Source organism: Trichosurus vulpecula, chromosome 2 (genome assembly GCF_011100635.1).
Source record: "Trichosurus vulpecula isolate mTriVul1 chromosome 2, mTriVul1.pri, whole genome shotgun sequence".
Classification (NCBI taxonomy): domain Eukaryota; kingdom Metazoa; phylum Chordata; class Mammalia; order Diprotodontia; family Phalangeridae; genus Trichosurus; species Trichosurus vulpecula.
Window position 1 is genome coordinate 301,644,256 of NC_050574.1, and position 26,328 is coordinate 301,670,583.

The 26,328-nt window shown below is 38.5% G+C and overlaps 1 protein-coding gene across 1 annotated transcript in view; it reads left to right on the top strand.

Annotated features, from left to right (window-relative positions):
* Positions 1 to 476: 476 nt before the first annotated feature.
* PTPN4 (protein tyrosine phosphatase non-receptor type 4) overlaps positions 477 to 26,328 on the top strand; it is a 225,920-nt gene continuing 200,068 nt past the window's right edge. The window contains exon 1 of the mRNA XM_036742995.1: positions 477 to 517. The gene's annotated coding sequence lies outside the window, so the exon portion shown is untranslated. The remainder of the gene's footprint in view (positions 518 to 26,328) is intronic.

The following is a 26,328-nucleotide window of genomic DNA, read 5'->3' on the forward strand; positions in this document are numbered from 1 at the left end:
CTCCTACCCTGTTCAGACTAACACTCTCCTGCTCCCCTGCGTCCTTTTTCCCACACGGACTCCTGGGTCCTGGAGGCTGAATTGAAGGGGGAGTGTCTGGGGAGAGAGGGTTAGGATTTTTTCTGTAGGGGGGACGGTGGTGGTGCGAATTCCACCCCACCTTATCACCTGGGTTCTCTCCCACTCCTGCTCCTTGGTGGTCTCATCATTTTTTTTTTGAGGACTAGGGTGCTGTAAATTAGGTTTTTTGGGGGGGGGGGCGAGTGGTAAAAGGAGCTCATTGCTCCCTCTCCTCTCCCTCCCTCTCCCCCTCCCCTCCCCCTCTCCTCCCTTCACCCGGTGCTGCTGCAAGCCCCGCAGTATGAGGTGGTGCTGGCTGCTGAGGCCAGCGGGCTGGTGGCCGCTCCTGCTGCCCGGGGGGCGCTGAGAGCCAGCCCTGGCTGGGGGTGGGTGGGGGGGTTGGACGATTTTTTATTTTCCATCCCTCCATCCGAAAGGACGCGACTGATATATGAAGGTAAGAGGCTTCCTCCTCTCCGCCCCCACCCCCTTTTCCCATCCCACGGGCAACCATGGAACATTTGTGTGATTCTCAGGCTATTCCACTACGTGTGGGTTTCTAAAGGAGGTACTCCAGGCAGGAAAGCATTTGTGGAAGTGGTCTAGGTAGTGAGGAAGGCCAAGAAAAAAAAAAAAAGGTACTTTTTTCCCACCCCCATACTTCCTCGGGCCTTTTCACTCCCTTCTCAAGCAAAACAGTTTTTTGGAATCTCTGCTTTGGGCTGCTCCAAGAGAGGAGAAAGGTGGTGGGGCGGGTGCGACGATCCTGGAGAGCCAGACTAGGGGTACTGCATCTTCAGAATTTTCCATCACCGATGGGGCTTGTGCTGATTGACTTGTATTAATCGATTGCATCGCTGGCAGGGTAGAACGTGGCCACCGTCAGTTTAGTTTTTAGGCTTCGCATACTTCTACTTCTTCAGTGACTCGCTTTTAGTGTTGATGCGAGGGTTGAATGGGGCCAGTGTTTGTTTTTAAGCGTCATATACTTGTGCTGGTGTGTATGCCTGGTTAAGAAACTGCTCCCCCCTCCCCCCCCCAAAAAAAAGTTGAGGAAAAAGCTAAAGAAATGTGCTTGTGCATTTCCTAAAGTCTTCATAAAGTTGAAGACTTTTACAGTTACGTATGTACGTGTAGGGATGGTGCCTGCGATGCCTGTGATATACCAATATCACACACAAAAAGGGTGTTCTGTGAGATTGTAAAAGAACTTGTTCTAAGAGAGCCCAAGGATTTGTAAATATTCCAGCTGATCTAATCCAAAGTTAAGTAACATTGGTTCGACTGTTAATGTGACAAAATCTTGGGCCTCTGTTTGAACTGAAGGACTCTCTAGCTACCAGCATTTTGAAATATTCATAGGGAAGAGAACAAAAAAAGCCCCGTTAATCTCGATGTATCTGACTCTTAAAGGGGTGATTTCAGTACAAAAGAGGGTTGTTGAACTGGAGGAAAAAAACCTCAATTCCTCACCCCCCCAAAACTAGATTAAAACAAAACAAAACAAAACAAAAAAAAAACCAACCCAGGCATTTTATTATTCTGAATTTCTCTGCACCTTGGAGTTAAATCCTGAAAGAAAGGACTGGATTTTGGGAGAGATGTTGAACTCTGTGTTCACAATACATTTCTTTTCAGACCAGTGTATGCCTGTTGCACTGTAGCTAGATATGTTAACTAGATCCTGAATTTGATTCAGTAATATGAATAAAACTCAAATTTAGACTGGAAACCATTTTTATTTAAACAAATATTTGGCTATTGTTACAAAAACTCCTATTGCACACAGTCTCATGTTAACATAGTGTGTGCACCATATTTTTGGCTGTAATTCATGCCTAATTTACCCCAAAGTTATTTTTGTTATACTACATTTTTCATTATATGAAACGATCGTTTTTAATCAAACTAATGGTTGCATGCATCCTTGAGTATGCTCCTCATAATCTCGGGGATATCAGTGTTTTATTATCTGAGAAATATAGCTGTTCATACATGGGAAGAGATGATTTAGTTTATCAGTTTTATTATGTATCATAGAATTTTATGCAGATGGCATAATAAATATTCATCAAATGTTAAATTTTAAGGTAATTTTTAATACTGTGTTTTAGTTTTGAGGGCACTTGGTTATTTCCAGGACCTTGAATGTTGAGGTATATATAGTAGGTTTATCAAGTTATGGAATTTGAAACCTTTATTTGGGGTGTGATGCTTCCTTAAAAGCAGCAATGATGTGATTTTCACATTACTTAATTGTAGTGCGCATAGATTCTGGGTTGTGGTTGGCTTAGGTATAGCAGGATATCATGTCTCAAAACTATTAGGTGGTAAAATATTTTAAGTACTAATCAGATAGCTTTTTAAAAATCTCGTGTAACTGTGTTACTTTAAATTTATGCCACCCAATTTCTATTTTAATTTAGGCTATGTGCAAAACCAGCATTGATTGAACACTTGCTAAAAATACTTTCTGGGTCGGGTGTACTTAGATGCAGCCTCAGGAAAGTTCCTCTGAACCATTCTGCTGTGATTAATACACACTTCATTATTGTTGAAGGATATGTTGTTAAAAAATTATAGAATCTCATGATTTAAGCTTAACCTGTTTTTCAAGGATAGACGCCTAGTTATTTGTTCATTGGTTGACATTGTATGTAAAGTACTTAAAATGTGTTAGAATAAATGCAGATTTTTGTTTCATTTTGTGCACAATGAGATCTACAGGACATTTCCACTTTGTTGTATATGCATAAACAGATTTTAGTTTTCCCTTACCAAAAATCAGTAGCCAACAGGGCAGTAAAGTTTATTTTACCTGTTGAGCTTCTGGAGAGATACTTTATTGGTTGGAATCAAATCTCCAAGAAGTAAAGTGTTTTGGTTTTTATTTTGGTGGGTAATGTGTAACTCATCTACTCGCGTTTATTACTGGTATATGATTTGTTACTAGTATATGGTACTGCTATATGGAACTGGTTTAATACTAGTATGTGACTGGTATATGATACAGTACACATATACACATATATTTGTGTGTGTATACTTCAAAAGATCTGTGATTTCATTGTGTTGATACTTCGTCCACTCATACAAATCATAGCACCTCTGTGACTTAGGAGATGGCTGTCTGAGTTATGGCCAAAGAAATTCATCACCTGTTTCATTAGCTTTCTGAAGATCACACTCTCAGCCCTAAGCCCCACTCTAGAAGATAGTCTATTGATTGGGTGGAAGGAGGGATTCTTAAAGCCCTCCTGCTTGGTCAAACCTGCCAAAACTTGTGGTCCACTGACATTACCAGATAGCCACACAGTAAAACTATGTTGATAGAAAGTTTTAGTAGAGGTTAGTGTGTGTTTGTGTTTGTTTTCATGTAATAAGCCCTTTGTGATCCCCACTCTCTAACTTAGTCTTCAGTTTCTCCCCATCTACTGGCTTCTTTCCAGCTGTCTACAAACATACCCACGCCTCCCTCATGCTCAGAAAACCCTTACTTGATCCTTCTGGCCTAGCTAACAATCTTACTGTATCTCTTCTGCTTTTTGTGGCTAAACTCCTTGGGAAGGCAGCCCACAATAGGCGCCACCACTTTTCACCTCACTTTCTTAACTCTCTACAACCCAGTTTACAGCTTTATCATTATTCCACAGAAACTGCACTCTCCAAAGTCACCAGTAATTTCCTTATTGCCAAATCCAGTGACCTTTTCTCAGCCTCACTTTTCCTGACCTCCCTGCAGCCTTTGACACTGTTTATTACACTCTTTTCCTTGATATTCTCTTTTCTCTAGGTTTTTGGAATACCACTCCTGGTTCTCATCCTGCCTGTCAACCTGCTCCTACTCAGTCTCCTTTGCTGGATCCTCATCCAGGTCATGCCCACTAAATGTAGGTAGGTGTCCCACAGGGCTTTGTCCTCAATCCTCTTCTCTTCTGCCTCTATATTATTTCATTTGATGATCTCATTAGCTTTGATGGATTCAATTATTTCTATGCTGATGGTTCTTATACCTATATATCCTTTCCTAACCTCTCTGCTGGTCTCCACCCTCACATCTCCAACTGCCTTTTAGATATATCTTGAACCAAATGTCTAAACTCAATATGTCCAAAACTGAACTCACTGTCTTTTCCCCCAATCCTGCCCCATTCCAAACTTCTCTGTTACTGTGGAGGACACCACCATTCTCCAAGTTTCCCAGATACCCAACCTAGGTGGCACCCTCAATTCTTCACTGTTTCTCACCTCTATATCTAATCTGTTGCCAAGGTCTGTTGATTTTTGCCATTTTGCAACATCTTTTGACTGTTCCCTCTTCTTCTCTGACACTGACACCACTGTGATATAGGCTCTCATCTCTTCACAGTTGGAGGATTGCGATAGCCTTCTGGTGAGTCTGCCTGCCTGCCTCAAGTCTCTCCCCACTCCAATACATATTTCTTTCAGCTGCCAAAGTGACTTTCCTAAAGCACAGGTCCAGCCATGTCATAATCCTACTCCATAAACTCCAGTGGCTCCCTAGCACTCCCAGGATTAAATACAAAATCTTCTGTTTCATGTTCAAAGGCCTTCATAACTTAACTTACCCCCTCCCCACCCTCCCACCCCCTTCCAGTCTTTTTGCACCTTAATCTCTCTAATGTTCTTTTTGATCCAATGACACTGACTACCTTGCTATTACACAAATAAGACATTCCATCTCTTAATACTGAACACTGTCACTGGCTGTTCCCCATGCCTGGAATGTTTTCTTTCCTCATCTGTGCCTCCTAGCTTCCCAAGCTTCTTTGAAGTCCCAACTAAAATCCCATCTTATACAGGAAGCCTTTCCTAACTCCGCTTAATTCTAGTTCCTTTTCTCTTTTAATTATTTCCTATTTATATTGTGTGTATGGCTTATGTGTACATATTTGCTTGTCTCCCATTATAGATTATGATTTCTTTGAGAGCCCAGATTGTCTGTCTTTTGCCTCTTTTTTGTATCCGCAGTGTTTAAGACAGTTCCTGCTATATAGGAGGTACTTAATAAATGCTTATTTACTGATTGACTTATTTACTGATATGGCAGTTAGGAGTGGGTGAATTTATGTTATCTTACAATATAATATGACTTACAGTATCATATGCTCTCATCTAGCAGATATAAATTGATTCCCAGAAGGTTTAGGTAGCAGCAAATATATATTCATGTTTAGATAATCATTTTGTTTATATTCCTGGTTGGTACCTGTGCTGAAGTTTAATTTATTTGCCAAAGTCAAGAAGTCTTATACTCGAGTTTGAGCAATAGAAGGATTCTTGCTTTCTCCACATTTCCCTATTAGGATTCTTCCAATCTCCTCAAGTCTTCCAATTTATTCTCTCTTTCTTAATGCCTTTTCTTTTAACAGATAATCTTCCCTTTTTTTTTTTTAAGTTGAGAATCATTAAGTTCTAGTATTTAGAGCTGGAAGGAGCCTTAGAAATTGACCTTCACAATGCTATCCCTTAAGCCACCATCCTTTCTTTTTTCCTTCATTGCTAAACTGCCAGGTTAAAATTCACTTTATAATGCCCTCATCATGTTGTAGAAAGAGTACTGACTTTGGAGTAAAAGAATTTGAGTCCAGATGTCACCTCTGTCACCTGTGACCTGGGCAAGTCATTCTCCTTGGACCTCACAGTTTCCTCATTTGTAAAATTAGTAGGTTTGATGAAATGATCGCTATGGACCTTTCCAGTCCTAAATCTGTGATATCTAAATGTTGCCTGGTGCTCTCCTAAAACTGCTTTCTTCAGGCTTGCCAGTGGCCTCTTGTTTGCCAAATCCAGTGGCTTTTTCTCGGTTCTTTAGCCACCTTAACCTTTCTGCAGTAGTTCACAGTGTTGGCTACCCACTCTAGGCTTCTGTAACAGTTCTCTTCTGTTTCTCTTACCTCCTTGGTCTCCTTTTTCTGGATCATCTTCCTCCTACTCCTTAAGTTTGAGTGTTCTGGAAGTTTTGTCCTGTGGGTCCCCTTCTCTCTGGATATTTTCTCTTTTGTTGTTTGATCTTTTCGATTTTCTTCTATCAGTTCTCCGTATAGAAGACTCCTAAATCTGTATGTCTAGGTTGTTTAAGCTCTTTCCCCAAGTTTCTAAATGTCTAAGTGAATATCTCCACTTTATTTTTCTGTGGTACCTTAACCTTAAAGTATCAAAAACTGAATTCAGTATACTAATATTTCTTTTTTTTAATTTTATTTAGTTTATTTAATATATTTAGTTTACAGCATTGATTTTCGCAAGAGTTTGAATTACAAATTTTCTCCCCATTTCTACCCTCCCCCCAACTCCAAGATGGTACATATTCTGATTACCCCATTTCCTAGTCAGCCCTCCCTTTTGTCACCCCACTCCCCCTCAATCCCCTTTTTCCTTACTTTCTTGTAGGGCAAGATAGATTTTATGCCCCATTGCCTGTGTATCTTATTTCCTAGTTGCATGGAAAAACTTTTTTTTTTGAACATCTGCTTTTAAAACTTCGAGTTCCAAATTCTCTCCCCTCTTCCCTCCCCACCCACCCTCCTTAAGAAGGCAAGCAATTCAACATAGGCCACATGCATATCATTATGTAAAACCCTTCCACAGTACTCATGTTGTGAAAGATTAACTATGTTTTGCTCCTTCCTAACCTATCCCCCTTTATTGAATTTTCTCCCTTGACCTTGTCCGTTTTCGAAAGTGTTATGTTTTTGATTACCTCCTCCCCGTCTACCCTCCCTTCTGTCGTCCCCCGTTTTTTATCTTCTTCCTCCTTCTTTCCTTTGGGTAAGATACCCAATTGAGTGTGTATGGTATTCCCTCCTCAGGTCAAATCTGATGAGAGCAAGATTTACTCATTCTTCCCTCACCTGCTCCCTCTTCCCTTCCTACAGAACCGCTTTTTCTTGCCACTTTTATGTGAGATAATTTACCCCATTCTATCTCTCCCTTTCTCCCTTTCTCAATATATTCCTCTCCTCTCTTATCCCTTAATTTGATTTGATTTTTTTAGATATCATCCCTTCATATTCAACTCACCCTGTGTCCTCTGTCTATACACACACACACACCTACATATATGCATACGTAGACACACACATATGTATGTATATACATACACATATATATGCATATTCCTTTCAGATACTATGATACTGTGGTCTCATAAATCATACACATCATCTTTCCATGTAGGAAAGTAAACAAAACAGTTCAACTTTAGTAAGTCCCTTATGATTTCTCTTTCTTGTTTACCTTTTCATGCTTCTCTCGATTCTTCTGTTTGAAAGTCAGATATTCTATTCAGCTCTGGTCTTTTCACTGAGAAAGCTTGAAAGTCCTCTATTTTATTGAAAATCCATATTTTGCCTTGGAGCATGATACTCAGTTTTGCTGGGTAGGTGATTCTTGGTTTTAAACCTAGCTTCATTGACCTCCGGAATATCATATTCCAAGCCCTTTGGTCCCTTAATGTGGAAGCTGCTAGATCCTGTGTTATCCTGATTGTGTTTCCACAATACTCAAATTGTTTCTTTCTGGCTGCTTGCAGTATTTTCTTCTTGACCTGGGAGCTCTGAAATTTGGTGTCAATATTCCTAGGAGTTTTCTTTTTGGGATCTTTTTGAGGAGGCATGGTTTTCTCATTTCTTGTCCCAATTTTTCCTCTACTTCTCTAACTTGCTTTTCCAACTCCTTTTTGAGCTCTTCCATGGCCTGAGACCGGTTCATGTTTTTCTTGGAGGCTTTTGATGTAGGCTCTTTGACTTTGTTGACTTCTTCTGGCTGCATGTTTTGGTCTTTGTCACCAAAGAAAGTTCCAAAGTCTGAGACTGAATCTGAGTGCATTTTCGCTGCCTGGCCATGTTCTCAGCCAACTTTCTTGACCCTTGAGTTTTTCAGCAGGGTATGACTGCTTGTAGAGTAAAGAGTACTTTGTTCTAAGCTGGAGGGGTTGTGCGGTTGATTTCAGAGCTATTTCTATACAGCCAGCTCTGCCATACCAGCACTCCTCCTTCCCCAAGAACCCCCACCCCGGACCTGATGAAAATCTTAAACAGGCTCTGCACTCCAGCTCTTATCTGCCACTTAATTCCTCCCACCAGGTGGGCCTGGGGCTTGAAGCAACTGCAGCTGTAGCTCTGTAGCTGTACCACCCCCGCTGCCCTGGGCGGTGACTGAACCACGAACTCTTTTCACTCTGTCCCCCCACAGCTTTTCCCACTAACCTGCTCTGTTGTCTTTGGGGTTTGTGGGTTGAGAAGTCTGGTAACTGCCACAGCTCACTGATTCAGGGCGCTAGGGCCTGTTCTGCCTGACTCCAGGTCAGGTTGGTCCTGATGCCGCCCACGCTGGGCTCTACTCCCTTCCACTCAGTGCGAGATAGACCTCATTCAGTGACCATCCAAGCTGTCCTGGGCTGGATCCCTGCTTCCCTCTGCTATTTTGTGGGTTCTGCAGTTGTAGAATTTGTTCAGAGCCATTTTTATAGGTTTTTGGAGGGACCTGGAGGGGAGCTCACGCAAGTCCCTGCTTTCCAGCCACCATCTTGGCTCCGCCCCTCCCTATTCTAATATTTCTAAACCATTTATCACAGTTCCTGGCACCTAGTAGGTGGTTAATAAATTCTTCTCCCTGCCATCCAAAAAGCTTCTGCCACTTGCTATTTTTTGATGGTAGTACCATTATTTTCAGTCCCTTAAACTTGAAACCTCATTATTATCTTTGATTCCTCTCTATTTCTCTCATCCATTGTAGCCATTTGTCAATCCCTATTCTACCTTTATTTTTTGTATTTCTGCCCTTTCTTTCATTTTAATTCAATAAACATTTAACATATGTAAGGGATTTAGAAACAAAATACTGCCTTTCTTCAAGAAGCCTGCATTTTATTTGATTTAGGGAAGAAGAGAACATGTAATTTGAGAGAAGATAGAGTACCAGCAACTGGGGGGTCATGAAAAGCTTGAGGAACTGACTCTTGATTTTTGAAAGAAAGCAAAGATTCTGCCAGGTGGAGATGAAGGAGGAGTGTACATGAGGTATGAAGAATAGCCTGTGCAAATAAGTACTTACTTGAAAATGGGAGATAGAATGTAAAATTCATGAAACAATTTTTAAAAAGAAATTTTATGCATTGGCAATTAGGTTATTAGTCATCTTCAGGATGGCAGTTTCAGTAGTCATAGGCACAAACAATTGGTAGTGGGTTGAGGGAAGTGAGTAGGTGTTGAGGAAGTGGAGGCAGCAAGTGTAGACTATTTCAAGGAGTTTAGAAGTGAAAAGGAGAAGAGGAATGAGACAGTATCTTAAGTGTACAGCAGGATCAAGAGTTCAGACTTTTCCAAGCTAATTCAATAAATTTTTCCTTTAAAAGTTCATTTTGTTAGCAAAAATTTATTAAGTGCCAGTTATGTGCTAGGCACTGGTGATGCAGAGACAATAATGGAATAGTCCCTGTTCTCTAGGGGGCTAGGGAAAAGTGAGATTTTCCCAAGTGAAACTTATCCAGCTTTTGTGGGCAGCAGCTAGTGGAAGTATCAGGTACTTGAACCGGAGGGAGAGAGAGTGGTAGAGTGGTGGAATTTTGAGGGATAAAGAGAGATTTTTTTTTTATTGAGAAGACCGCAGTTGGCTATGGCAGTGAGGGTAGTATGCAAACTATCTTCCCACCCTTCTATTGGTTGATTACACCCCCACCTTGGAGTCAGGCCGTAGGCCCCAAGGGGATCCTGGTGCCTACTTTAGAGACCATTGATTGAGTTTATTACTTCTTTACCAAGAAGTAAAAGGTATATTTCATTGTCAGTCTTTCAAGTTATGGTTGATCCCTGCCCTGGTTGGAATTCTGGAGTCTTTCAGAGTTTTCCTAGAAATACATGCATACGTACCTGTGTGTGCACGCGCACGAAAATATATGTATGTGTGTGTGTTCATGAAAATGTTCTCCTGGATCTGCTTTCCACTTTGCTTCAGTTCATACAAGTATTTCTACATTTTTCTGAATCCCTCATATTCAGCATTTCTTATGGCACAATAAAATTTAGTTACATTTCTATAACACAGTTTGTTCATCTGTTTCCTAATTGTTATGTACCTATTTTGTTTCGAGTTTGATGCTATAACAAAAATTGCTAATGTAAATATTCTTTTACATATGAGTTCTTTCCCTCTGTTCTTAACCTCAGAGTTGTTCTGGACTCTATTTCTTTTCTATCTGTCCTTTATCCCCAGTATCTAATCATTTGCCAAATCTTGACTATTCAACCTCGACATCATCTCAGCTCACATGACTTCTGCTTTGGTTGATGTGATCATCATCCTTCACGTGGGCTATTTCAGTTTTTCTTTCTCTTTTCAACATCTTCTCTCTCTAGTCCATCCTCCATACAACTCCTAAATTAAAATTCCTAAAACACAGGTGTGACCCTGTTAGTCCTAAGTCAGCTAGTTATTAAGCACTTCCAATGTCCTAGGCTCTTTGCTAGAAGCTGAGTATATAAAAACAAAAATGAAACATTGCCCTTGTACTCAAAATTCTTCAGTGGGTTGCCTCTAAGATAAAATAAAAACTTGTCAGTGTGGAATTTAAATATGACCTATTTGCAGTTCCTTTATAGAACTGCACTTTCCATTTCCCTGTCATTGTATAGGCTGTCTACCTCTTAGAACCTCTAGCTTCCTTTAGAGTGCAATTCAGGTGCCACCTCTTACATGAGGCCTTTTCTCATGCCCCTCTCCTCAAGTTGTTAATGCTGTCTCCCTCTTAATATTCATTACCTTGTATATATTTTGTATTAACTTAATCTGCATGCTGTATCCCTCAGTAGATTCTCTCAGTAAACTTCGTGAAGACAGGGATTATTCATTTTTTGTGTTTCTATTGCATAGTACTTTGCGCACAGTAGATCCTTAATAAATGTATTTTGAATTAGATTTATTAGACTCTCATTGAGCAATGGCCTAGGAATTAGGAGGCCTGGGTTCTAGATCACATTTTGGACATAATTCTGCTCATAAGGACAATGATGAGGTCATTCTATGACTTTATGTAGCTCAAATAAATTGTTTGTATAAAAGAGTTTAAAAATGCTTTTTTTCTTACAGTACTTTGTTTCCTTTATATTATATGGCCATGTGATGCCTGTTATGTGTGTATTTCTTTTTTTTATAATTAGCTTATTTATTTTTAGTTTTCAGCATTCACTTCCATGAGATTTTGAGTTTCCAATTATTTCACCCTCCTCAAGAGAGTGTGCAGTCTGATACAGGCTCTACCTGTACATTCATGTTAAACACATTTTCACATTAGTCACATGAAGAAGAATGGAGGAACCACGAGAAAGAAGAAACAAAACATTATGTGTGTACTTCTTGAGTGTATTCTTCAGGGCCAGGGCTCAGTCATTTTTTCACTTTATATTACCAGTACTGAGCACAATGCCTGGTACAATAGCATTTAATAAATGTTTGTGAACTGAGTCATAAAAGAGGTACTGTGGAAGGATCGTCGAAGTTGTTTTTAAAAGAGCTAGGTTCCAGTCCAAGGTCTGATTCCTGTGTAAATTTTGGCAAGTGATGGTGGGACTAGACAGCCTCTAAAGAAGTGGTTCTTAATGTTTTTTGTGTCATTGGACCCCATTTGCAGTCTGATAAAGCTTCTTGACTCCATATAAGAATAATATTTTTAAATGCATAAAATAAAATATATAGTATTAGAAAGGAAATAAATTATAATAAATACAATTATCAAAATGCTTTTTAAAAGCTCAGAGACCCCAAGTTAAGTACCCCTGTCCTAAGATTCCTTCTAGCTCTAAATCTATAATTCTTTTATATAACAACTATATGCCCATATAATAATTTTAAATAAGAAAATTAACATTCTAAGTCAGACTTGTAGAGCTGAAAAACACTTTGGGGAGAATCTAATCCAATTCAAGGTCACACACACCTAGATTTTAGCAAAGCATTGACAGAATTTCTCATGCTTCTGAAATACAATTAAGGCCTCATTTTGTTTGTATTAGGTAAAAGGGGCTATACAGCATGATTCTTGATTTTTTTTCCAGCTGTTGATCTACAAACCCTAAACTCTAAGTTATCTGGCAGAGTAGCTAGAATCTTCATTGCCATTCTTTTGATTAATTTCAATGATGAGTTCTTCGTCAGAAATGAAACCTTAAATTTTAATATTTTTCCCGTGGAGAAATATGTCTACATTATGTCTTGGTTTCCATAAATTCATTATGGTGGAGTCAATCAATAAGCATTTATTAAGTGCTTATTAAGCACAGGAGATGGAAAGAGAAAAGTGAAACAGCCCTTGTCCTCAAGGGGACTTTCATTCTAATAGGGAAACCACATGTGTTTATGTGTATTATGTGTATATGTATATGTATGTATTTTAGAAGGTACCTCTTGATCTGAGTCTTGAAGGAAATTAGGGATTCCAAAGAGTAGAAGATAAGAAAGGAGTGCATTCCAGGCATACAGGACAACCTGGGCAAAAGCACCTAGAGGAAAGATGGAGTGTTGTGTATGCTTAATGTTTAGGCCATTAAGATTGGATAGAGAAAATGAGTCATGTAAGAAGGCTGGAAAGGTAGGAACTTGGGTGAGGCTATAATGATCTTTAAATGCTAGAGGAGTCTCTCAGCTTAAGTCCATCCTCTACTCTGTTGTCAAAAGGATCTTCCTAAAGCATGTCAGAATAGTGCCAGCCCCTCTACTCTTTTATCTCTAGTGGTTATCATCTCTAGGACCAAATATCCTCTGTTTGATATTGGAAGCCCTTCATAACCTGCCCTCTCCCTCTCATACCCCCTGTCCAGGATTCTTTAGTACTTTAACACTGCATCAAATACTTAGTGGCCTCCTTGCTGTTCCAAGAACAAGACACTCTGTCACTTGACTCCGGACAGTTTCAGGGACTGTCCTCCATGCCTCTCTTTCTCCTCATGGATACCTCCTGACTGCCTGTAAATCCCAGCTAAAATCCTACCTTCCATGGGAAGATTTTTTTGAACCTCTTTAATTCTAGTGCCTTCCCTGAGCTCCTGTAATTCTAATGCCTCCCCTCTGTTGGTTGTCTTCAATTTATACTGTATATAGCTAGTTTGAACATATTTGTTTGCATATTGTCTCACCCATTATACTGTGAACTCCTTGATAGCCAGGGACTGTCTTTTGCCATTCTTTATATCTCCATTGATTAGCATAGTGTCTAGCAAATAGTAGGTGCTTAATAAATGTTTATTGACTTTTGATTCTAGAGATCACGAAGAACCCCTGGAATTTTTTGAGTAGTTGGTGGTAACACCTTTGCACTTTAAGAAAGTACTTTGGTGGTTGTGTGGAAGATAGATTGGAATTAAAGGGGCTTGAGGTAGTGACATCAGATAAGAGACTATTGCAGTATGTCCAGATATGAGAAGATGAGAGGGTCTGAATGAAGTAGCTGTGTGCGTGGGCAGGAGAGGACATTCAGAGATGTTAGAGATAGAAATGATAAGACTCATCATTTAGTTAAATATGTGGAGTGAGTGAGAGTAAGTTGCTGTTGACCTTGAGGTTTTGAATTTGGGTGACTTTGGAAGAAAGATGATTCGCTTGAAACAGAGGCGAGTCTGGGGGGAAAAAGTCTGAGTTCTGTTTTGTACTTGTTGAGTTTGAAATGCCTTAAGGACAAGCAATTTCAAATATTCAATAATATAGGATTGGAACTCAGGAAATCTAGGGCTTGACATACAGATCTGTGAGTTTTCTGCATAGAGATGATATTTAAACCATCAAAACTGGTGAGGTCGTCAAGTGAGTGTACAGAGAAAAGAGAGCCCAAGAGACAGCCTTGGGATATAGTCATAGTTAGTAAAAATTAAATTGTTTTCATTGCATGGACTACAGACCCTTTTGTTTGTGAATTTGAGAAGAAAATGTAGCTTAGAAAGTATTACATTTCCAAGTCTGTAGTTTGAAAGAATCCTTTCAATTTGTCAAATTTGTTTTTTATAATTCATATTTATCTTTAATAAATATTTTTATTGTATTAGCACCACGGTACAGTATCTACGAAGGTTGACAACCTAACCAGAAAAATGTTTACTTTGATCAGTTTTTATGATTCTGTTGCCCTTGCCTTCAACCACGTTATTGAGTGGAAATGGAGTTTTTCCTGTAGTTTGTGAGCTTTTAAGCACATGCAAGAGGTGTCGTTATTTGGGGCATTCTCTTTCACTTAGGGCTCCTATACTTATGTAGAACATTGAGAAATGGCTCCCACAATGATCTTTTCCTATAGAAAGGGGACGTGGAGTGGCCACTTTGTATTTTTCTGGACCAAAATCTTAAGTATTTTTGTCCTTTGCAAGTGATGACTTTTGTGAACCTTCCCCTTCTCTTCTCTAGCTTGGGACAAGTTCTAAGAACTGCTCACAAAATCTTACCTAGCCACAGAACCCTCTTACTTTTCTTGAAATCTGGTCTAGGAATAGTGTTGGGGTTAGAACTGATTGTATGGATGCAACTCTTTGATTGAGGGGTTACTGTTTCTCAGTAGAGCCCTTCCTGTTTCAGACAAAAGAACTCTGTGCAGGCTTGCTTCTTGGGTTCCTGAGACGGTTAAGAACTTGTCACCTTGTGCAAAGGAACCTGCTCTATTCCTAGTCATGGGAGATTTTGTCACTAAAATAGCTATATCACGGTAGGTATTTATGGTATTGTCATAAGACTGAATAAGAAAAGAGATGGCAACTTAAATAACAAGGTTTTGTTCAGCACAGTTGTGCCTTTGGCCTCTGAGCCAAAAGCATTATATAACTTGGCACTGTTATCAATCAGACACTTCATTTCAACTAGAACATTTGTTAAGCACCTACTTTTTGTAAGATTTTGTCTTAGGTGATAGTACTACAAAGGTAATGTTTGACAGGGCTCCTTCCCTCAAGGAACTTAGAGTTTACCGGGTTTTATTGAGTCACTATTTGCCCATAGCACAGCATTTTTGGGGGGAAAATTTTTTATTGCTGCTTACAACAATGCATTTAGCCCCAATATCCCCCTCCCCCTCCCAGAGAGCCATCCCCTATAATAAATAGTACTTTTTAGAGGGAGAAAAAAGTCAGCTCAGCTGATTGATATGTTGAAAAAGTAAAAAAAAAAAACAACCAAAAACTGTGCAATATTTAACACCTGTGGACCTTCCACCTCCGTAAAGGGAAGTAAATTTATCTCTTCATTTGAGTCATATTTGGATCTTTATAATTTTATTATATTTGCTTTTGATTTTTGTGTGTGTGGTTGTTCTTTTTATTTACATTGTTGTAGTCATGGTATCTATTGTTTTCTTGCTTTTCACTCTGCATCAGTTCATACAGATCTTTCCATGTTTCTCTGTATACATTTTATATACAGCATTTCTTACAGTGCACTAATATTCCATTACATTCGTCTATCACAGTTTGTTTAGCCATTTGATAGGCTTCTACTTTGTTTCTAATTCTTTGCTGCCACAAAAAATGCTAATATAAATAGTATAAATATTTTGGAGTATATGGGGATTTTTTTTGATCAATGGCTTTTTTGGAATAGAAGCCCAGTAATGGAGTATAACACTTTTTTGCTTTAAAGGAGCTATGATTTCATTGTTAATTACTATCTTCTACCGATACAGATTGGAATTATGCTAAATTTTTAAAACTTTTGTGTTTATTGATGATTTTTGTTTTTATATCATATTCATTTCTAAGTGTAGCTTAAGTCCTTTCTATCCCAGATTATGCAGTAGGAATTTAACTTTGAGCAATAGCACTGGACAGGGAATAAGAAACTCTTAAGTTTAATAAGCCCCAGCTCTCTGCTGCTTTGTTAGCTGTCTGATCTTGGGCAACTTCTATATGAAGCCTTAGCTTCATCTATAACATGAGGATACTAAATACCTGCCCTACTTAGCTTGAAGGCTTTAGTATTAAATGGAAAAGCATTATGAAAACTATAAAGCCTTTATATAAGGTTATGTTTTGTCTAATTATCTGCCCTTTTTAAACCGTTGGTTTCTTTTAGTATTTACAAGCAAAGAACACTGTTCAAGGATCTTTGTGACACAGTGTTCATAAATGCTGAATTCTTGTGTTCATGGGAGAGATTAGACTCTTCCATTATGGTTCTCTGAGACTATACCTAAACATTATGCCTGAAAATAATTTTTCTTTTTAATTCAAGGCATTACTTAGATTCTGGGGATACAACAAAATGAAAAAGTATACAGTCCTTTCTGTCAAAGAGCTTTAAGTCTACAAAGGGAATAAGTAATACATACACATATAAATATAATACAAAGTAGAGTGCTACATATGAAAGAGAGACCTGGAGAAAAGGCTCTTAGAAAATTTGAGGCCAGAGAGAACATATTGGTGTGTTTGTGTGTATGTTGGCTTCATGGAGTAAGGAAGATCTGAGATAGCTTCTTGTAGGAAAGATGCGCATCTAAGGTAAGACTTGAAGGGAAAGTGAGAAGAAAGTGTGGAGAAGTGAAAGAAATTAGTCATGGAGGAAAGCCTATTGAAAATACAGAGACAGAAGATGGGTGGAGAGAAGGCTGGTCTAGCTGGAATGAATAGAATAGAGTGGAGAATAATGTAAAATGAGGCTGGAAATGATAGATGGTATCTAGATGCCGAACTGAGGAGTTTGTATGGTAGTTTTGTGATTGAGGGGAAAATAAGACACCTCAGAATAAAGCAAATTATTTAAGTAATTTAAATGTTTCACCGAAAATGACTACACTTGTTACTTTGGAAGAAAAGTAACTCTGTTGTCCAAATTTGAGCCAGTGCTTTGTATAATTTGCCTAAGTAAAAAGAAAGAAGACTTTTTGAAGAAAATTTATTTTAAGGTAAATTTATCCTATTCATGGACAAATGTATGCATACCAAGTACATAAAATCCTAGAAAGGGCATATAAGTTATTGAGAATAACACTTTTGTTTTATAAATGCTGAAACTGATGCCGTAAGGTGTCTTGACCAAAGTCATGCAAGCATTAAGCATATTAAACGCCTACCAAATGCCAGGCCCTTTACTAAGCATTGAGAGAACAAAGACAAACATGCAACAGCCCCTGCCTTCAAGAAACTTTGGGAAAACAACATGTATACTGATAAGTGTATACAAATTAAGGCAGAGTGATTTCTGGGGAATGCTACCAGCTGGGGGTATCAAAAAAGGTATCATGTGGGGAGCAGTACTAAAACTGAGCTTTGAAGGAACCAAGGAATTCTGAGAGGTGGAGATGAATAGGAGTGCATTCTAGACATGGATAGCCTCTGCAAAGCCATGAAGAAGGGAGATTGAATGCTCTCTATATATGAGGAAGACAGAGCAGGAGCTTGGATGGAAGATGTGGCATGTGCAAAGGAGAACAATGTATAGTAAGTCTGGAAAGGTAGTCTAGAGCCAGGTTGTGAACAGAGTTTTGAATGCCAAAGAGAAGACTTTATATTTGATTATAGAGGCAATAGGAAAACACTGGAGGGGTTTTTTTTTAATTTTGTTTTTTGGAGGGGGACGGCAGGGCAATTGGGGTTAAGTGGCTTGCCCAAGGTCACACAGCTAGTAAGTGTGTCAGGTGTCTGAGGTCAAATTTGAACTCAGGTCCTCCTGACTGCAGGGCCGGTGCTCTACTCACTGTGCCACCTAGCTGCCCCAACATTGGAGGTTTTTTGTGCAGGAGAATGAGATAGTGAAATTGTGCTTTAGGACTATCACTTTGGTAGCTGTGTGGAGGATGGATCAGAGTGGAGACATGAGGCAAGGAAGCTTTTTTGGGAGGTAATTGCAGTAGTATGTATAGGGGAGGTTATGATGGCCTGAGGGTACTGTCCATAGGAGTAAAAGAAGGATTTGGAATTTATAAGACTTGACAATTGATTGTCTATATGGAGCATGAGAGAGAGTGCAGTGTGGAGGGAAGACCCTGAGGTTGTGAACCTGAGCGTCTAGAAGGATCATGGTGCTCTCAACAGAAATAGGGAAACTGGGAAGAAGGGTGAATTTGGGGGAAAAGTTAATAAGGTGTATTTTGGACATGTTATTTGATGTGCTTATGGGACATCCATTTCAAAATGCCGAAGAGATTGATGCAGGATTGGAATTTGGGAGCCTGGAGCTTATACATAAACCTAGGAGTCTTTTTCAGAGAGCTGAATCCTGTGAGAGCTGATGGTGTAGAGAAAGAGGAGAAGAGAACCCAGGACACAGTCTTGGAATATCCCTATGTGTGGAAAGGCTGATGATCCAGCAAAGGAGACTGAGAAGGAGCAGCCAGAGAGAGGGGAAGAAGAGAACCAAGAGAGATCAGGGTCATGGCAACCCAGAGAAGATAATCCAACAAGGCAGGGTCCCAAATGCTGCAGAGATGTCAAAGAAGAATGAGGACTGGTGAAAAGACCATTGGATTTAGCCATTAGGATGTCACTGGCAACTTTGGAGAGCAATTTCAATTCATTGATGAGGTGGAAAGCCATACTGAAAGGTATTATTTTGTGTGAGAGAAGTTGAGGCAGTGAGGTTAAGCAGCTTTTTTAAAAATTAGACTACAGGAGAATTAGGATATTAATTTGAGAAGTTTGTCAGATCAGCTAAGGATTTTTCAGGATGAGAGAGACCTGGGCACATAGACAACAAGGAATATAAATTGGCGGAGTGTGGAAATTAGAATGGATGGGATGATTGTGGGTGGATAGGATCAAGGATAGAAGTAGAATGATTGTCCTTGGTGAAATAATGGGTTACGTCTTCAGCAAAGGCTAGAATAAAGGTTGATTATTTTAAGGAGTTTTGAGGTATAGAGTAGTGGAGGAGAGGGATAGAATTAATAAATCATTAGAGAGCTATATTAGATTTTTCTACCTCTTGGTTGCTAGTTTGGCTCTCTTTCTACTCCAGAAAGGATTAGCAGCTAGGACAAGGAATATACTTGTTTTTCTTTAGCCAAAGTAAATTAATCTGTCCCTAAGTGTTGACTCATCTTACTAATGAGGAAAGACATATAACTTGGTGTTTCTTACTCCACGTAATGAATCACTAACTTCCAAGGCCAGTAGAGAGTAGATTAGAGCCCCCATCCTTTCCTTTTGTACATCTGCCCCACCCAATTCTCCAAAATATAGAATCTTCATTGAGGTTGCCCCACTTGGGCTCCCTATTCTTAACTACCTCCTTTTAACTTTTTCTCCCTTTTCCTTCTCGGCTCATTGTTAACCATTCTTCCCTTCTACCTCTACACCCTCTTGTCCCATATCTTATCTCCTCAGGGCCAGATTCTCTCTAGGTGATGGTTAACTAATCTGAGAGAGAAATTAGAGGGGAAAGAGGAGAGGCTCAGGAGAGAGCTTTGGGATAAAATTATAGTTAGTAGGTGTGATGTCCTTGATAATCCCCTAAAAGAGACAGAGAAGGAGCAGTCAGGTAAGAAGAGAGGGTCAAGAGAGAGAGTTGTCACAAAAACCCAGCGAAGAAAGAATAGGCAGGACATGGTGGTCCACAGTTTCAAATACTGCAGAGAGATGAAAAAGAATGGAAATTGAGAAAGGCCATTAGATTTAGCTATTTGAATTCAAGGGTCAGCAAATTTAGGGACCCAAGACTCTGTTTTGTATCATCTGTGAGCCAGCAATGGTTTTTATGTTTTTAAATAGTTTTATTGTATCTTTAAAATGTAGAAATCCTTTTTAGCTTGCAAGACATTACAAAACCAGGCAGTGGGCTGAATTTGGCCCTTGACCTGTGATTTGCTTACCCCTGGGTTTTAAATCATTAGTAACTAGAGAAGGCAATTTCAGTTGAATGGTAAAGTCAGAGACCAGATTGCAGAGGGTTTGGAAGGGGCAGGGGTGTGGAGAGCAGTGGAAGTAGAGGCACAGTATGTATGGATATATGCATTTCTCCAAAGACTTTTGTCAAGAACAGGAGTAGAGCCTATATTATAGCTAGCTAGCAGATACTATAGGATCTAGTGAGGGTTAGTTTTTTTAAAAGTATGGATTATATTGCAATGTGTGAGTAAACAGCAATATAGTGTTCTTTGCATCAAGGCACACTGCTCTAACCCAAAATTGATCCCTCATTGTGACCAAATTTTATCACATTGACATCTTAATAAAAACACTAACATCTTTCAGTCATCCAGGTTCACAGCCTTGATGTTATCCTTGACTCCTCACTCCCTCCCCATGTAGCTAGTCATTTGTCATATCTTGTTTATATCTCCACCACATCTACCGAATACTTCTTGTTTTATCCACTCACAGCCAAGACCCTAGTTTAGGCCCTCATTACCTCTGCCCCAGACTACTGCAATAGCATTATAATTAGTTGCTCTGCCTCAAGTCTCTCCCCACTCTAATCCGTCAGATTTGACTATGTCAGTAATCTTATTCAGAGTACACATAGGATCAAATAACATTGCTATTTGACATTTAAAGCTCTCCATAACCTGCCCTTCTACCCCAGTCTTTTTATATATTATTCTCTTCTGCTTCATGTCCAGACATACTGGCCTACTTTTACTTTCCTCACACCCTGACCCTCAATCTCCCATTTGCTCTTCGAATTGGTTCTCATTCCAGGAATGCATTTCTTATCTCTTCCTTGTGGAGTCCTTGGTTTCCTTCAAGACTCAAGAGGCCCTTCGTGATCCTCCTAGCTGCTAATACCTTCCCATTCAAATTATGTTGTGTCTCCCTTTTAAACTTTGGCTTCTTGAGGTCAAGGAGTTTCACCTTTGTCCTTTTTTTAAATTATTTTTTTCTGTTTAACAAGCATTTTCTCTCCCTTTTCATCCATCCCCTCAATTGAACAATTTAAAAGAAAAAGAAACCTCATAACAAATATACCTACTCAACCAAAACAAATGACCACATTGGCCATGTCCAAAAACGTTTTTTTCTTTTCTGCATTTTAAGTTGATCACTTTTCTGGCAGGAGGTGGGTAGCTGCTTCATCAATTCAGTCCTCAGAAATCATGGTTGATCATTGAATTGATCAGAATTCTAAAGTCTTCAACCCATGAAACCTTTTTAAAAATGGACTTAACAGGCATGAACATTCAAATATGCAAATAAGTACAGAAAAGAGAATTGTATTTGAATTTGTAACAAATTGCTCAGCATGTCTGCATCCCATTCTGAACTTCTTCCTGTTCTCCTCTGTGTATTTTTAAATGTTTAGTTGATGTTCTTTTCTTAATTTCTCGTTGTTTGGTATCACTATGTCACTATATACCATGTCCTCCCAAACAAGGCCTCCCTCCACCTTTTTGTGATTAATCTGTCCTATATGCATCCTCTACTCTCTGTGCTCCCCCATTGAGGAAATTAAAAAGCAAAAACTAAAAACAATAAACAACACTGCCAATGTATACATATATAGTTCAGAGGGGGCAAAAAATCCATACCTTGGTCATGTCCAAAAAATGTGTGTTTCTTTATGCATTTTAAATTAATCACTTTAGGCTAGTGGCATGTTTCATCTTCATCCTTTTAGACTCTTGGCTTAACATTGTGTTGTAAAGTCAGAGTTGTTTTTCAGTATTATGCTATCAGTGTATCAGTTCTCACAGATCTGCTTGTTTTGATCTGTGCTAATTCCCAGTCTGAAATCATCCATTTCACCGTTTCTTCTATCACAATAATATCCCATTATGCTCATATGCCACAATTTGTTTAACCATTTCCCAATAAGAGGAGAGTCCCTTAGTTTGTACTTTTTGGCTACCCTGAAAAGTGCTACTATGAATATTTTTGCATATGTGGCTCCTTTTTGCCCTTCCTTTGGTTTCTTTTGGGGAATAGGTCTGGTAGTGGTATTTCTGAGTGAGAGGATACGCACAGTTTGGTAACTTTTGGGGCATAGTTCCAAATCACTTCCCAGAATGGCAGCACCAATGCACAGTTCTACCAACAGTGAACTAGCGTTCCTACCTTCCCACAGCCCGTCCAACATTTTTCCATTTTTGTCTTTGGACATCTTTGCTATTCTGAGTGTAACAGGTGAAATCTCAAGGTTGCTTTAATTTGTATTTCTCTTATGATTTAGAGCATTTTAAAATATGTTTGTTGATAGCTTGGATTTCTTCCTTTGAAAAATGCTTGTTCATACATATCCTTTGCCTATTAGGGAATGGCTGTTAGTCTTAAAACATTCGAATCAGTTCCTTATATATCTTGAACGTGAGGCCTTTATCAGAAAACTATTGCAAAGGTTTTTTCCCCTTTTGTTTTGTTCTAATTTTTAGTGCATTAGATTTGTTTGTGCAAAAACCTTTCAATTTTGTATAAATAAAATTACTCATTTTATCTTTTTGTTATTCTTAATTTCACTTTTTTCAAGGTATGAGCTTCCCCTACCCATACCTCTCAAAAGTAGGTTTTTTTCCTTAAACCTCTGATTTTTTTTATCATTAATTCTCTCCATCTCTCTTTCCCCTAACCTATTGAGAAAGCAGGAAAAATAAAATCCATTACAAATATATAGTTATGCAAAACAAATCCCATATTAGCCACCTCCAATGCCCCCAAAAAAGAAAGAAAAGAAAAGCTGCTTCAAACTCCACTCTGAATTCATCAGCTCTCTTTCTGGAGGTGGATAGCTTGTTTTTATCATGAGTCCTTTGGAATTATGGCTGATCATTGTTTCTATCAGAGTTTCTAACTAAGTCTTTCTCAGTTGATGTCATTCTTATTATTTTATAAATTGTTGTCCTGATTCTGCCTACTTCACTTTGCATTAGTGCATTACAAGTGTTTTTCAGAAACATTCTCTATATCATTCCTTACAGTAGTGTTCCATTACATTCATGTTTTGTTGTTCAGTTGTTTCTTTTGAGTCCAACTCTTTGTGACCTCATTTGGGGTTTTCTTGGCAAGAATACTAGAGTGGTTTTCCATTTCCTTTTCCAGTCGATTTTTACAGACAAGAAAACTGAGGCAAACAGCGTTATAAGTGACTTAGCCAGGGTCACACAGCTAGTAAGTCTCAGAGGTCAGATTGAAATCAAGGAAGATGAGTCTTCCTGACACCAGGCCCAGCACTCTACCTACTGTGCCACTACTTTTTTTATAAATTTATTTTTATTTTTAGTTTATAACACTCAATTCCACAGGTTTTGGGGTTCCAAATTTTCTCTCCCTCCCTCTCCTCCCCTCTACCCCCCAAGACGGCATGTAATCCAATGTAGGTTCTACATATACCTTCACATTGAACTTATTTACATAGTAGTTCAGTTGTAAAGAAGAATTATAACCAATGTAATGAATCATGAGAAAGGAGAAATAAACTAAAAAAGAGAGGAAAAAAGAAAAGAGAGCAAAAAATTTGCCTAAATCTGCATTCAGACTCCATAATTCTTTCTCCGGATGTGCATAGCTTTTTCCATCATGAGTCTTTTGGAACTGTCTTTGAACCTTGAATTGATGAGAGAAGTCGAGTCTATCAAAGTTAGTCATCAGAGATACTGTGTGTCTGTAATTGTGTATAATGATCTCCTAGTTCTGCTCCCCTCCCTCAGCATCGGTTCATATACGTCATCCCAGGTTATAATGAAGTCCGTCTGCTCCTCATTTCTTATAGCACAGTAATATTCCATCACATTCATATACCACAATTTGTTTAGCCATTCCCCAATTGATGGGCATCTCCTTGATTTCCAATTCTTTGCCACCACAAAAAGAGCTGCTATAAATATTTTTGTACATACAGGTTCCTTTCCCATTTGTATGATCTCTTTGGGATACAGCCTTAGAAGTGATATTGCTGAGTCAAAGGGTATGCATATTTTTATAGCCCTTTGGCCATAGTTCCAAATTGCTCTCCAGAGTGGCTGGATCAGTTCACAACCCCACCAGCAATGTAACGATGTTCCAGTTTTCCCACGTCCTCTCTATCATTTATCATTTTCCTTTTTTGTCATGTTAGCCAATCTGACAGGAGAGATGTGGTACCTAAGAGTTGTTTTGATTTGCATTTCTCTAATCAGTAGTGATTTAGAGCATCTGTATGACTATAGATATCTTTAATTTCTTGTTCTGAAAACTGCCTGTTCATATCCTTTGACCAATTCTCAATTGGGGAATGACTTGTATTCCTATAAATTTGGCTCAGTTCCCTGTATATTTTAGAGAAGAGGCCTTTAGTGGAGACACTGGTTGTAAAGATTTTCTCCCAATTTTCTGCTTCCCTTCCTAACCTTTGTTTCATTGGCTTTGTTTATACAAAAACTTTTCAACTTAACGTGATCAAAATTATCCATTTTGCATTTTGTAATGCTCTCTATCTCTTGTTGGGTCATGAGTTCTTCCCTTTCCCATAAGTCTGATAGGTAAACTATTCCTTGCTCTCTCAAATTGCTTATAGTATCAGCCTTTATTCCTAAAATTGTGAACCCACTTTGACTTTATTTTGGTATATGGTGTAAGATATTGGTCTATGCCCAGTTTCTGCCCTACCATTTTCCAATTTTCCCAGCAGTTTTTGTGAAATAGTGAATTCTTAGCCCAGAAACTGGATTCTTTGGGCTTATCAAAGAGTAGATTGCTATAGTCATTGACTGCAGCATCGTGTGTACCTAACCTATTTCACTGAACCACCACTCTTATTTCTTAGCTAATACCAAATAGTTTTGATGGCTGCTGCTTTATAGTACAGTTTAATATCTGGTATGGATAGGCCACCTTCCCTAGCATTTCTTTTCATTAATTCCCTTGATATTCTGGACCTTTTGTTCTTCCAGATGAGTTTTGTTATTACTTTGTCCAGCTCTGTAAAATAATTTTTTGTTAGTTTGATTTGTATGGCACTGAATAAGTAAATTAATTTAGGTAAAATTGTCATTTTTATTATATTAGCTTGGCATAACCATGAGCAACTGATGTTTTTCCATTTATTTAGATCTGACTTTATTTGTGTGAAAAGTGTTTCGTAATTATGTTCATATAAGCCCTGGGTTTGTCTTGGCAGGTAGACTCCTAAATATTTTATAGTGTCTAGAATAACTTTAAATGGAATTTCTCTTTCTATCTCTTGGTGTTGGACTTTGTTCGTAATATATAGGAATGCTGAGGATATATGTGGGTTTATTTTATATCCTGCAGCTTTGCTAAAGTTTTTTTTTTATTAAAAGTAGTTTTTTACTTGAGTCTTTAGGATTCTCTAAGTAAATTATATCATTTGCGAAGAGTGATAACTTAGTTTCTTCTTTGCCTATTCTAATTCCTTCGATTTCTTTTTCTTATTGCTAAAGCTAATGTTTCTAGCACCAAATTGAGTAATAGGGGTGATAATGAACATCCTTCTTTCACGAAACCCTGATCTACTGTGCCACTTTAGCTCCCAATTAACAGGCATCCCTTCAGTTTACAGCTCTTTGCCCCCACAGAAATAACTGCTATAAATATTTTTGTACACATAAGTCCTTTTCCTCTTTCTTTGATCACTTCAGATTATAGACCTAGTACCGGTATTGCTGGTTAAAATGGTATGCACAATTTAGTTGTTTGGGCATAGTTTCAAATTACTTTTCAGAATGGTTGGACCTTTTAATTTGTGTAACCTTTTATATCTAGGTTTTGTATCTATTTGGAGCTTGTATTGTGTGAGGTGTTGGTTTAAACCAAATTTCAGTCAGATTGCTTTCCAATGTGCCTTGCAGTTTTTGCCAAATAGTAAAGCTTTCCTCTGATAACCTGGGGTCTTTGGGTTTATTGAACTATGCTACTCTGTTTGCTTTCGTATGTTATGTGCTATTCTACCAATCAACCTCTCTCCTTTTTAACCTGTACCAAATTGTTTTAGTTATTACTAGTTTGAACCAGGAACTATGTGAACACAATTACAAAACATTTTTTACACAAATAAAGTCAGATCTAAATGAATAGTTGGAGAAATATTAATTGCTCATAGGTAGGCCAAGCCAATATAATAAAAATGACAATTCTACCTAAGTTATTTTGCTTATTTAATGCCAAACCAAATTACCAAGAAATTCTTTTATAGAACTAGAAAAATAACAACAGAATTTATCTGGAAGAACAAAAGGTCAAGAATATCAAAAGAATCAATTTTTTTAAAATGTAAAGGGGAAGGTAGACCAGCAGTACCAGCTTTCAAACTGTATTAGAAAGCAATAATTATCAGAACAGTCTGGTACTGGCTAAGAAAAAGAATGGTGGATCAGTGGAACAGATTAGGTATACAAGACCATGGTTAAATTAG